Raw genomic sequence first — 10,785 nt, 5'->3', positions numbered from 1 at the left:
GGACCATTGTGCAGGAGAATGAGCAAAGTGGAGATTCTGTGAAGCTAGCGGCTTGGGAGACTGAGGCAGGAGGGCGTAAACCAAGTTCACCCTGGGCAACTTAGCAGAGCACTTTTTAGAAAGGCTGGAGGTTCAGCTTACTGGGAGAGCAATTGCCCAGCGTGCATCAGCTCAGGGGCCAGCCTCGCTCTGCAGGGCAAAGCAGGGTGCTGCCCCATTGTCCTGCAGAAGGAACAGCACGCACACAGCTCAGGGCGACAGGACCTTCAGGCACGGAGCGACCAAGGCCCGTGAGGCTCTGTGTCATGCTCAGCCCCAGCTGGCTTCCCCTCCTGTCGCCCTGAGGCGCTGAACCCCATCACCCAAGCCTTAGTGTTATGTTCTCCAGGTTCATGCAAGTTGTTGCAAGTCACAGGACGTTTCTTTCTGAAGACTGAATAGTGTTCCACTGTGTATACATGCCACATTTTCTTTATCCTTTTGTCCTATGTATTAACCTCTTAACAGATATATGGTTTGCCCATATTTTCTCCTACTGTCTGTGTCTCTTCATTCTGTTGTGCAGGATTTTTTAAGTTGATGCATTCTCATGTTTCTGTTTTAGCTTAGTTGTATTATACACTTCGGATTGTATCCAGTGGAGCAGCACCTAGATTGACCTTGTGGGGAATTTCACGGTCCAATAGTTCTAAGTGTCAGGTCTTGCAGGTAACTTGATTGCAACTTGGTTCTCATATATGGTATAAGAGAAGAGTCTAATCTTATTCTTGTGCATGTGGAGATGTTATTTTTCCAAAGAAATTTATTGAGAAGACTCCCCTTTTCCCTGTGTGCAATCCAGGCAGCTTTATAGGGAATCAGTTCCTATACTGCCAGGCTTACTCCTGACTCTCCTGTCCTGTTCCTCGGGGTGCTTGCTCTGTACCTGTGCCATGCTATTTTTAAAATTTATTTATTTGGTGTGGGGTCTCGCTATGCAGCTTGGACGCATAGTCGTTGTCCCTAGTGATGGGATTACAGGTGTGCACCACCACACCTGGTTTCAGTGGCTGGCACAGTGTGCCAGGGGCTCAGGGGCTGGCATGGCATGCAGTACCAGGGATTGAACCTGGGTCCTGGTGCTTGCCCGGCATGCACTTAGACCACTGAGCTATCTCCCCGGCTCTGTGCCGTGCCTTTTTGAAGGCTACAGTTTTGTAATATATTTTGGAGTCAGGCAGCCTGACGCCTCCGCTTTGCTCTTCTTTCTTAGGGGTCATTTGGCCATCCAGGGTTTTCGTGCCTCTGTCCTAATGTTGAGATTTTTTCTATTTGTGTGGGAAACAACACTAGACTTTTAACAGGGATTAGACTGAATCTGTAAATTACTTTGGATAACATGGACATTTAAAAATATTACTTCCTTCAATCTATGAATGTGGGCTAACTGCTAACTTGCTGTGTTTTCTCCAGCTTATTTCATCAAGGCCTTACGTTTTTCACCAGATGACTGTTTTATCCCTGGTTCAATTTTACACGCAACTGTTTTGTTGTTGTTATTGTATTGCTGTCATATGTGGGGTGCGCTTCTAACTTCCTTGTCCTTCCCCATGAATAATATTTCATTATTAATATATATAAATGCAGCTTATTTTTATGTTGGCCTTTGTATCGTGCAACTTTATAGAATTGATTTATTAGTCCTCCTAGTTGTTATAGGCAGCGTCCGTAGGGCTTTTGGTGTGTCAGATCATGTCAGGATGCAGACAATGCTGCTACGTCCTGTCCAACGCCGGCGCCTTGTTGCTTTCTCTCTTTCTTTCTCACTCTTGTTGGTTCTTCAGGACTGCACCGGACGGAGACTGTCACAGTGGCAGCCTTGCCTGGTTACTGATTTGCAGGTAAGAGTTTTTAACTTTTCACCAAGTAGGATGTTGGCTGCGGCCTTTCTTGTGCCCAAGCACACCCCATCTATGTTTATTCTTCAGAAGGTTTTAACACGACAGGATGTTGAATCTTGTCAAGTGCTTTTTCTGCCTGGGTTGAAAGGAGCACAGTTTCTGTTTCTTGTCCTACTGACATGGCGCCACACTTAATGGTGTTCGCAGGTTGACCCATCTCTATATCTCAGGGGTGGGTTTCACTTGGTCTTGCTGAAAGATGCTTTTAGTGGCTGGTTAAATTGGGGTTGCTAGTAATTTTTGAGGAGTTTTAAAAGCTATGCCCATTAATGATAAAGGTCTGCCATTTTCTTTGCTTATGATGTAAATTTTCATTATTATTGCTTTTTCTCATATGTTATTCAGTAAATTTTCTTGGCCCTTTGTTTTTCCTTCTTAGATAAAAAAATAATTCTTAGCCATTTCCATTACTGGGTCTACCCAAATCTCTGTGCTGTGTGGGGACAGTCATGGCCCCGTGGTGCTGCGGGTGGGGCTGCTGTCCCCTCCCCATCGTCTCCCTCCTCCCACACCTGGTGATCACCTTGCCACCTCGTTTCCAGCAACCCGGAGAAGGACACTGGCTCCTCCTGGGAGTCTCTGCCTGCCCATCGGTTCTTTCTCTGTGATTCCAGAGCATTGCGCACTTGCTCTGGCAGGCGGGTAGCTGGGGAAGGGGTGCAGTAAAGATGCTTCTGTGAGGAGTCAGATCATACTTACTGCCGTGCCGGCCCCTTTCCCAGGCACACTGAGATGGCAGTTGAGACTGGACGTGGTGGCGCGCACCTGTAATTCCAGCTCTTGGGAGGCTGTAAACAGGCAGATCACTAGGAGTCCGATCTAGTAGTGAGATAGTGAACACCCTGTAGACCCTTCCCTAAAATACACACACAAAAAATCATACTTTATGTTTGCCATAGATTTTAGCATAGTGCCCTGTCTGCCACATAAGAGGAGAAAGTAAATACTGCATGAGCATGAGTAATTGAATATCTCAATTTTCATATATCCCCATACTACTGATACCCATAATGGCTAATACTGGTTTGCTACATTTGCAATCTCACGAAGAATTGTCACTTAGAATGTTTTTAGCACAGAAATCTAATATTAGAATAATATTAGAAATAGTAGAAGAAGAACGCTTTGCTTTTAATTCACTGGAAAGGTGTCAAAGGCAAGAGAAATTTGCATGTTGTATTAGTCAAGGCTCTGTAGAAAATCAGAACCTGAAGTGTGGGTGGATAGATCAATTAGAAGATAGATAAGTAGATAGATAAGTAGATAATAGGTGCGTGTATACATGGCTAGAACAATGATGGATAGACAAGACAGATGGATACATGGACAGGTGGATCGGTGGAGGGGTGGTTGGGTGGATAGATGGATGGACAGATGGACAGAGAGAAGTAGAGAGACACATTATGGGGAACCACCTTGCAAGCTGTGGAGACTGTATCCTACGTCTGCTGTCTGCTGGAGAATCAGGAAAGTTGGTGACATAATTCAAGACCAGGGTCAAAGGCCTGAGAGCTAGGAGAGCTGGTGTTTGAGGAGAAATGGGACCCCCAGCTCCATAAGGAGAAGTTTGCTTGACTTTCTTCTAAGGTTTTTGGCTTTGTTCAGGCTCTAAAGGACCTGGATGCCATGTCCCAGGGCACAGATGAGGGACTTCGCTCCGTTGCTGATTCAGTCTGCAGTCTTTTCCAGAGTGAGACGCTGCAGGAGCAATGTCTCCAGAGCTTTCTGGGAGTCCTCTTGCGTCACCCGCTGGACACATCTAATTAGCCACCACTATGACTGTTATCTTCTTGTTCTAAATCAGAACAAATATCCTTGTAAAACAAATGGAATGCGAAAAGTGCCATCTTGGAGCCGTCGCCAGGGCTGGCTGGTGGCAGGGTGCTGGCTGGTGGCAGGGTGCAGTGGCTCGTCATCTGCGTGCCCTAGGGTGCAGCGGCACAGTCAGGGGTCTTGAGCTCTGCCCTAGTGTGCTGGGTGGTACCACAGAGCTGGCCGCGAGTGTCGGGGCTTGTAGAGTGCTAACGACTCACGCCATCGAGGTAGCTCTTATCTCTTAACCAATCATTTCTCTTGGACAGATGACACAAAGGATCTCTTTGTTACAGGAGAGGCAGAGATTTTCCGTTGTATATGCATTATTAAAAGTATCAAAGAAATAATCAGGTGGCCAGATGGAGCATGGAGGATCCTGACTCAGCCCTGTGCCCCTCTGCTTTCCTCGTGCAGGGTGCTCTGGCTGGGACTTACTGTGTGGCCTCTTCAGCGACCAGTGCCAAAGTGCATTACTCTGCTCATGATGTTTCCACTTTATACATGACTATTCCTTACATGTTATTTTTCTTCATCCATGGACCCCCATTCTTAAAAGATGTTATTTGCTTTCTTCCACAGAAATCCTAAACAGGTGCATCCCGGCCGCCGCTTCTATCTACAAAGCCTTTCTAGAAGATGGTGCCAGGGAGCTCGCCTAAAGGTCGCGGCTTTCATACCACAAAGCAATTTGACAGCTCGCCCCCCTTCTCTACCCCACCCCCCGCCCCCCACAAGGCAGAGCACACTGACGCTGACTCTGCCCACCTCCTTCCGCCGGACGCTGCCCCTCAGCTCTCCTCTGCTCCTTCCCAGGTGAGTGGGGCGAGGTGATGGGGTGTTATAACTGGTGGCAGGAAGCGCGGCCGCTGCTGACGGCTGGCCGCGGGCAGATCTCTGGGAACGCTCTGTGCTCTGCGGCTCAGGCTCCAGGCGAGGCCTACGAGACATCTAGTTTCTTCTGGCCGGGATTCGGACTAACTCAGGAGGCCCCTTCAGTGAAGCTTAGAAGGATACACTTGTAACACGGACTTTGCTTGGGACGAGAGGGGGGCGGGGCGAAGGTGAAGACAAAACCCAAACAGTGAGCTCAGAGTCAGAAGGAGCTGGAAACTGAGGCGGGGGCAGCAGAAGCGGCTCAGCTGCTTGGCTCCACCCTTCTCGTTCAGCTGGTTGAGGTGATTTGGATAGTTGAAAGCACAGGCGTTTTACCTAACAAAAGGGAAACAGTATCGAAACTCTGCCAACGCTCCCTTTAAAATGGAAAATTAAAACCGATCATCAAACTTTTCAAGTGTTCTTGAAAACAAACACCATCTGTGAGCTTCTGTGTAGCAAAGGGGAGTGGGGCAGGACCTTTGCTTAGCAGCAGCCTGTCGCTAGCCTGCATCGGGCATGTTTAATTCTGCATTATTTGCTTGCTAATGTTTAATAATACACATTTTATTGAGGGGTAGAAGCTACACTAAAATGAAGTGGCTTCATTTCTGAATGCTAACCATTGTCAGCAAATAGCTCCCGTCATTGGTATAAATAAGCGTGGTGTGTAAGTTCCTCGCGGTAGGCCAATGGGCAGGGAGAGTCCGAAGAGCGCCGCGCTGGGGAAGCGCTGTTTCCGCTCACCTTCCAGAATGCCCTTGCCTATGTCATACAGTTCTGAAAGGCAGGGGACATGGCCTCTGCTGACCTCACACACAAGCTGGAGGAGAAACTGAGATGCCGACCCGAGCCCCAGCGCCTGCCTGAGATGCAACCCACCCTCACTCCCTGATTTTAGTGAAATCTTGAAAGAAATGTATATTCTCCCCAAAGACCAGATTGCTGGCTATGGTTGGCACTTTACTCCCTCAAGGTTTCTGGAAACTGCCAGCTATATTACTTATCAGTTGTTTTATGAACATTTAGAAAAGATGGGAAAAATCTTAAACCACGTAAATAAAGTAGGATTGCTTTTAAATCATAGTCTATCATCGATTCTTCTTTTTCTTTTAAATCTAACTCAAATAGTCCTTTGAATTAAACATCTCATTCAATACAAAGTCCCTGGCTCATGATGACTTTCAACTGAAATATTAGTGCCCTCAGTTCTCACCTGACTTCTTTGATTTGTACCTGAAGGACCTCAGGGCATTTGCTTTCTGTCTGCCCCTCCACGTGCCCTCACTTTCTATTTTTAATTTCTTGTTATTTTTAGCCAGCCAGTTCACAATTGGAAAAATTCTCACTGCTTTGGTTTGTGAGGTAATCCAGTGTATGACATTATGACTTTGGACTTGGTTTACACTGTAGCATTTTTAATAAGAGCAGCTTCTGTTATCTTTGAAAAAAATTAAAAACTGCAGGAATAAAATGGAAAAAAGAGGTGTACAGGAGATTCTGCACGTGGCTGCTCCACACAAATCTGAACAGCACCTGAATGCATTAGCAAACAGTTTCCCAATAAGGTGTCGGATCCCACCGAAGAGGCATCTTGCAGAGAAGAGGAGATGGATGTTGTGGAAAGACAGGTCAAGTGCTTTGCGTTGGGACAAGTGCTTGAAAATGGAATGGGAGCGACACAGATCGATCCCCCTTAGGGAGGAGATGGTGGTGAAATGGGGCCCAGGTGCTTCTGGCCTGGGGCTGAGCCAGGGGCCATCCATGCATGACGCTGAAAGGAGAGCGTGGGGCTGCCCCAGTTTGGGGGCGTGCATGACTGGGAAGGTTGCAACTGGGCAGGAGCATGTCCAACAGCGAAGCAGGGGAGGTGGGCAGGTGACATCAGCCGGCAGCCCTGGGCTGGCGGTCCCCACACCCCCACGGTGTGAGATGAATGCTCACCATTGTGGAAGAGCATGATGCTATTACTTGACTTTTAGTCTAAAACCACATAAGGCATTTGGGAAGCACAGAGACAGTACAACGACGGTCACGCTGGTGCCTTCCACTTGTGCTCCATGTAGCTTTAGTCTCAAATAGTGATTGCATAGAGATGTCTGCACATATTTTTATTTATCTTTAAACAGAATAATTTTAGACAAGCTTATTTCTATCCTAATTCTATAAAAGAGTCTTAAGCTTGGATTTCTGCAGTTAAGAGAAAATCAATCTGAAAAGATCCTAGCATCACATGAATATTTTATACAAAGGGCCCATCCTAGGAATATAAATACACTTCAAAAAATAATCCACCCAAGTCAAGGACACTCTAAAGGTGTTGGAACATGTGGCCAGAAAAATTAAGTCATGGGTTTGCTTAGTATTCCTGCAGAGGTACAGTTCAGACGATTTCCTTGCCTGCTTTCCGCAGCAGTCATGACCACATTTCACACCACTATGACATCAGAGGGATGACAGAAATGAAACTTTCTGACTCTCTGTGTACCTGTGAGCGCTGGCTGATCAGGTATGGCCGGAGGGCAAGCAATATGGGATTTTAGGTTTTTTTCTACAATGTGATAAAGCAGAATAAAGGTTCTTCTCCTGGAAATGAAGTGGAGCTGGGCTTGGGGTTTCCACTGGAAAGATGGAGATGAGCCGCGTCGTTTTCCGCCGGGTGCTCTTCAGCCGTGGTGCTGGGCTGCAGCTCCCCCGCTGCCTGCTGCCTGCAGGGGCTGTGCCCAGCTTCTCTGCACAGGTTCCTGCCCACACTTCTGACTCAGAGATTTATGGCCAAGGTCAGGCGTGGCAGGCTGAGGCTGCCAGTGTAATTAGAAGGCCATTGGATTTGTCAGCTCAGTGCAAAATACTCTATGCTGCAGAGTGAAGCCTTCATTTTCTAAGTAAATTAACTGTAATAACTATCAAAGTACAGCTGGTAAGCAGGCCAGCCATCTGTGAAGAGGGATTCTGTCGACAGCGACAGCCTTGTTAGACACTCCTCTGAGACAGGGAGACGTGAACAAACAGAGCTGCTTTGGAGCCTGTGAAAAGCAAAAGGCTGCAGAAAGCAATACTGCCCTATTCCTTTCTGGAAAAAAAAAAATGAAGCAGTTGGTAGATGAAAGACCACATGGATGGGTGAGATGTCCATCGCGATGTGGACACAAGTGGGCGCCGGGTTCACGAGTTGTGACATATGTGGGCTCCTGGTGGGTGGGCAGCAGGGGCTTCCTGGAACTCACAGTGTCCAGGGCCTCTGGTGTGGCCGCCTGTCTGTCTCTGGTGTGGCTGCCTGTCTGTCTCTGGTGCGCCTTATTATTTACAAACTCTCACTAGTAAGGCTGAGGAACTGAAGCTTTGAGCCATTTTAAATGTTTCTTCACCTGCAACTCCTTAAAATGATGTTCAGCTGAAGGTCTTTGGGCCAGCAGGTGTGGAAAAGGATGCTGCTGCCTCTGCGGGCCACCTGTGTTGGAGACTCCAAGTAGGTGTGTCATGGAGTTCCTTTTGGATGCTTAAAATGTTTCTAGTCCCCTACCAGTCTAAATAAATCTGGTCTGAGTTCTTTCAGAGGAAAGTGTATGAATACAGAATCAGAAAAATCTGGGTGTGAGTCTCAGTTGATTCACATTCTGAGCAGGCCAAATGTTTAATCCCTTGGGTTTGTAGTTCTGCCAGTTATTTTCCATTTACAAAACAAAAAGTGCATGTCCCTTACAAGATCTTGTAGGACAGCAGTGATATGGTATCTAGACCTGCCCCATAGAGAGGTGATCGAGAATAAGAATTTTTTTCTCTGTTTTTTTTTTTTTTTTTGAAAAGAAGAATCTGAAATCTCCATCTTCCCAAATGGCATTCACTAATGCTTCCTCAGATTTTTCCTCCAATGCAGTCGTGAGAGGGCGGAGAGGAACCATGGCCAGTTAGGAAGGCAGCTGTGGGAGGTTGCAGATGAGCAGATGTCAGTGGGAAGCGTGTGATGCATACACCGGTGAGCTGACGTAAGGCGGGGCCACCTAACATGCTGTCACCATTCGGGGAACTGCTTTTCCTGGGAGAATTTTCCAGGGTTTTTAAATTAAGGTTAATATATTTTCACTTGTGGTAAGTCTTGTCATAATGACAGTATTTTTTCTGCCCATATTACATGATGTGCTGTAAATCAATGATTGAAAATTGCCTTGGGGAATAATAACACTAAATAAATGCATAATTATTATGTAGGGCTATTTATTTCACTTGAGTAAAAAAATGTTGACAGCTTTATTATGTTAGGTGTATAGCAAGCTGGTGACTTACTCTGTGGTTGTTGAAATCATGTTTTGGATGGTGCTGCACACAAGCTAGGAGTGACAGCTGACAACCTTGTTAAATGGAACTACACAGCGAACCTGCACTTCTTCTGTTACATCTTGTGTAGGGAAGTTGTACATGCAGAGTGGTACAAAAGGAGGCCAAGATGGAGAGCAGTGACCGAAAAACACCAACGTTTTTGGAAGCCGTCAATCTGGTGACATTTGTGCCAAAGAAAGCTCACCCTTAGGCTGCGTTGTTAACAGGTGGGTGTGAGTTGTCCACATCAACTTTTACGAATGCACACGCTGGCCTTCAGCTGTGCCTGCCCCTCTCACTCCCTTCTCTTGCCTCTTCCCGACCACTTTCCCCTTCTCTGATCCTTCTACTTCCATGTCTCATTTCTCTCAGTGCGACCAGGTGAGAGAAAACGTGCAGTGCTGGTCCTAGAGGTGGAGCCTTTGGATCCTAAACACTGCTTGCTTGCACTGTTGCTGCTTGCCCCTTGAGTGCGCTCAGGTCAAGCCAGCACATTTTAAGAGGCATTGACCAACAGGTTTGGTTTGGTCTTTCTTTGAAAAACAATTAAGGCTTCTGTGAATATTCAGCCAGGAAACAGAATTGTTTTTATTGGAGACCATTGTAGTGAGCCCCAATCTCCTGCTAGGTGTTACTGCGCATGGTGGAACGAAAGAAAGAACAAGAGAAATAATGGTGGCGCAGCTGGGACCCGGGATGACCAGTTGTCTGTGGGGAACAAAAGGCCACCTGGCAGCCAGAACTTCAGCTTTACTGACTGAGGAGGGCATTATCAATGACAGAGAGAGCGGAGGTGGTCTTACACGATGAAGGATCTTGCCCTGGAGCCTCTTCAGACTTAGGGGTCTTAGCCTTAGTTTTATTGGATGGGAGAGGATGATCCACCCCTAATGGGATCATGGGAAACCTCAAAAGGGTGACACCAGAAATCCCAAGCCCCATTCATCCCTTTCCAAAGTGTGTAAAACCAGCCATAGTGAATTTGTGGTTCTCCAACACATTTTACTCAAAAGTTTTGGTTCTAGAGAAGGATGGAAATTGAAGTTATGTTGTTACAGACAGCACAACTTCAACAAAGGAGTATTATGGAAATTAAATTTACTAGAAAGAAGTTAGAACTCTACTAACGGGAGTTTCTAGTATATAGGTACCTGGACTGAAAATTCTCTTGGTGGCTTGCCAGTGGATGGGAGGATGAGATGGTGAACCATCTTGCCTGGACTGGGAAATGCCTAGGAAATTAGGAACATGCATGTCTGATTGTCTGGGACGTGTTTCCATGGACAATGGGCAGGTGGGACAGCCAATGGATGAGAGAGGGGTTGCCAGAAAGTGGGAGGACCATCCAATAAGATGGGAGCTGGGGGAGGGTGTCAGAGGACAAAGGAGGAGGACCTTAGCCCTGTGCTCCACACTGTTTCCTGATCACCACAGGTGAGTAGTTTTCTGTGCATTGCATCTGCCATGATGCTGCTGTCCTGGAGCCAGTGCCCTCTGGGAAGCTTCTGGAATCAAGAGTCAAAGCAAAGCTCTTCAACTTCATTTGTTGTTAGTCTGTCACTGCCATGGAAAAGTGGCTAATACAAGGGATGATATTGATCACATTTTAACATAAAATTAAGATACATTTTCGTTTGTTATCAAATATTCTTCTACAGGTCACATATCCCTTTTCTGAATTGTTTACAATTTTGCATTTTTTTTCAGATTTTGAAACTCTTGGGTGTGTGTGTGTGTGTGTGTGTGTGTGTGTGTGTGTGTGTTAGTGAGATAGCTTGGAGATAATAACTAAGTCTAAAAACAAAATTCATTTATTAATATAGTCTTCTAACATAGCCTA

This window comes from Octodon degus, unplaced genomic scaffold (assembly GCF_000260255.1).
Source record: "Octodon degus isolate 3935 unplaced genomic scaffold, OctDeg1.0 scaffold00034, whole genome shotgun sequence".
Taxonomy (NCBI): Eukaryota; Metazoa; Chordata; class Mammalia; order Rodentia; family Octodontidae; genus Octodon; species Octodon degus.
This window is presented reverse-complemented; position numbering follows the sequence as displayed.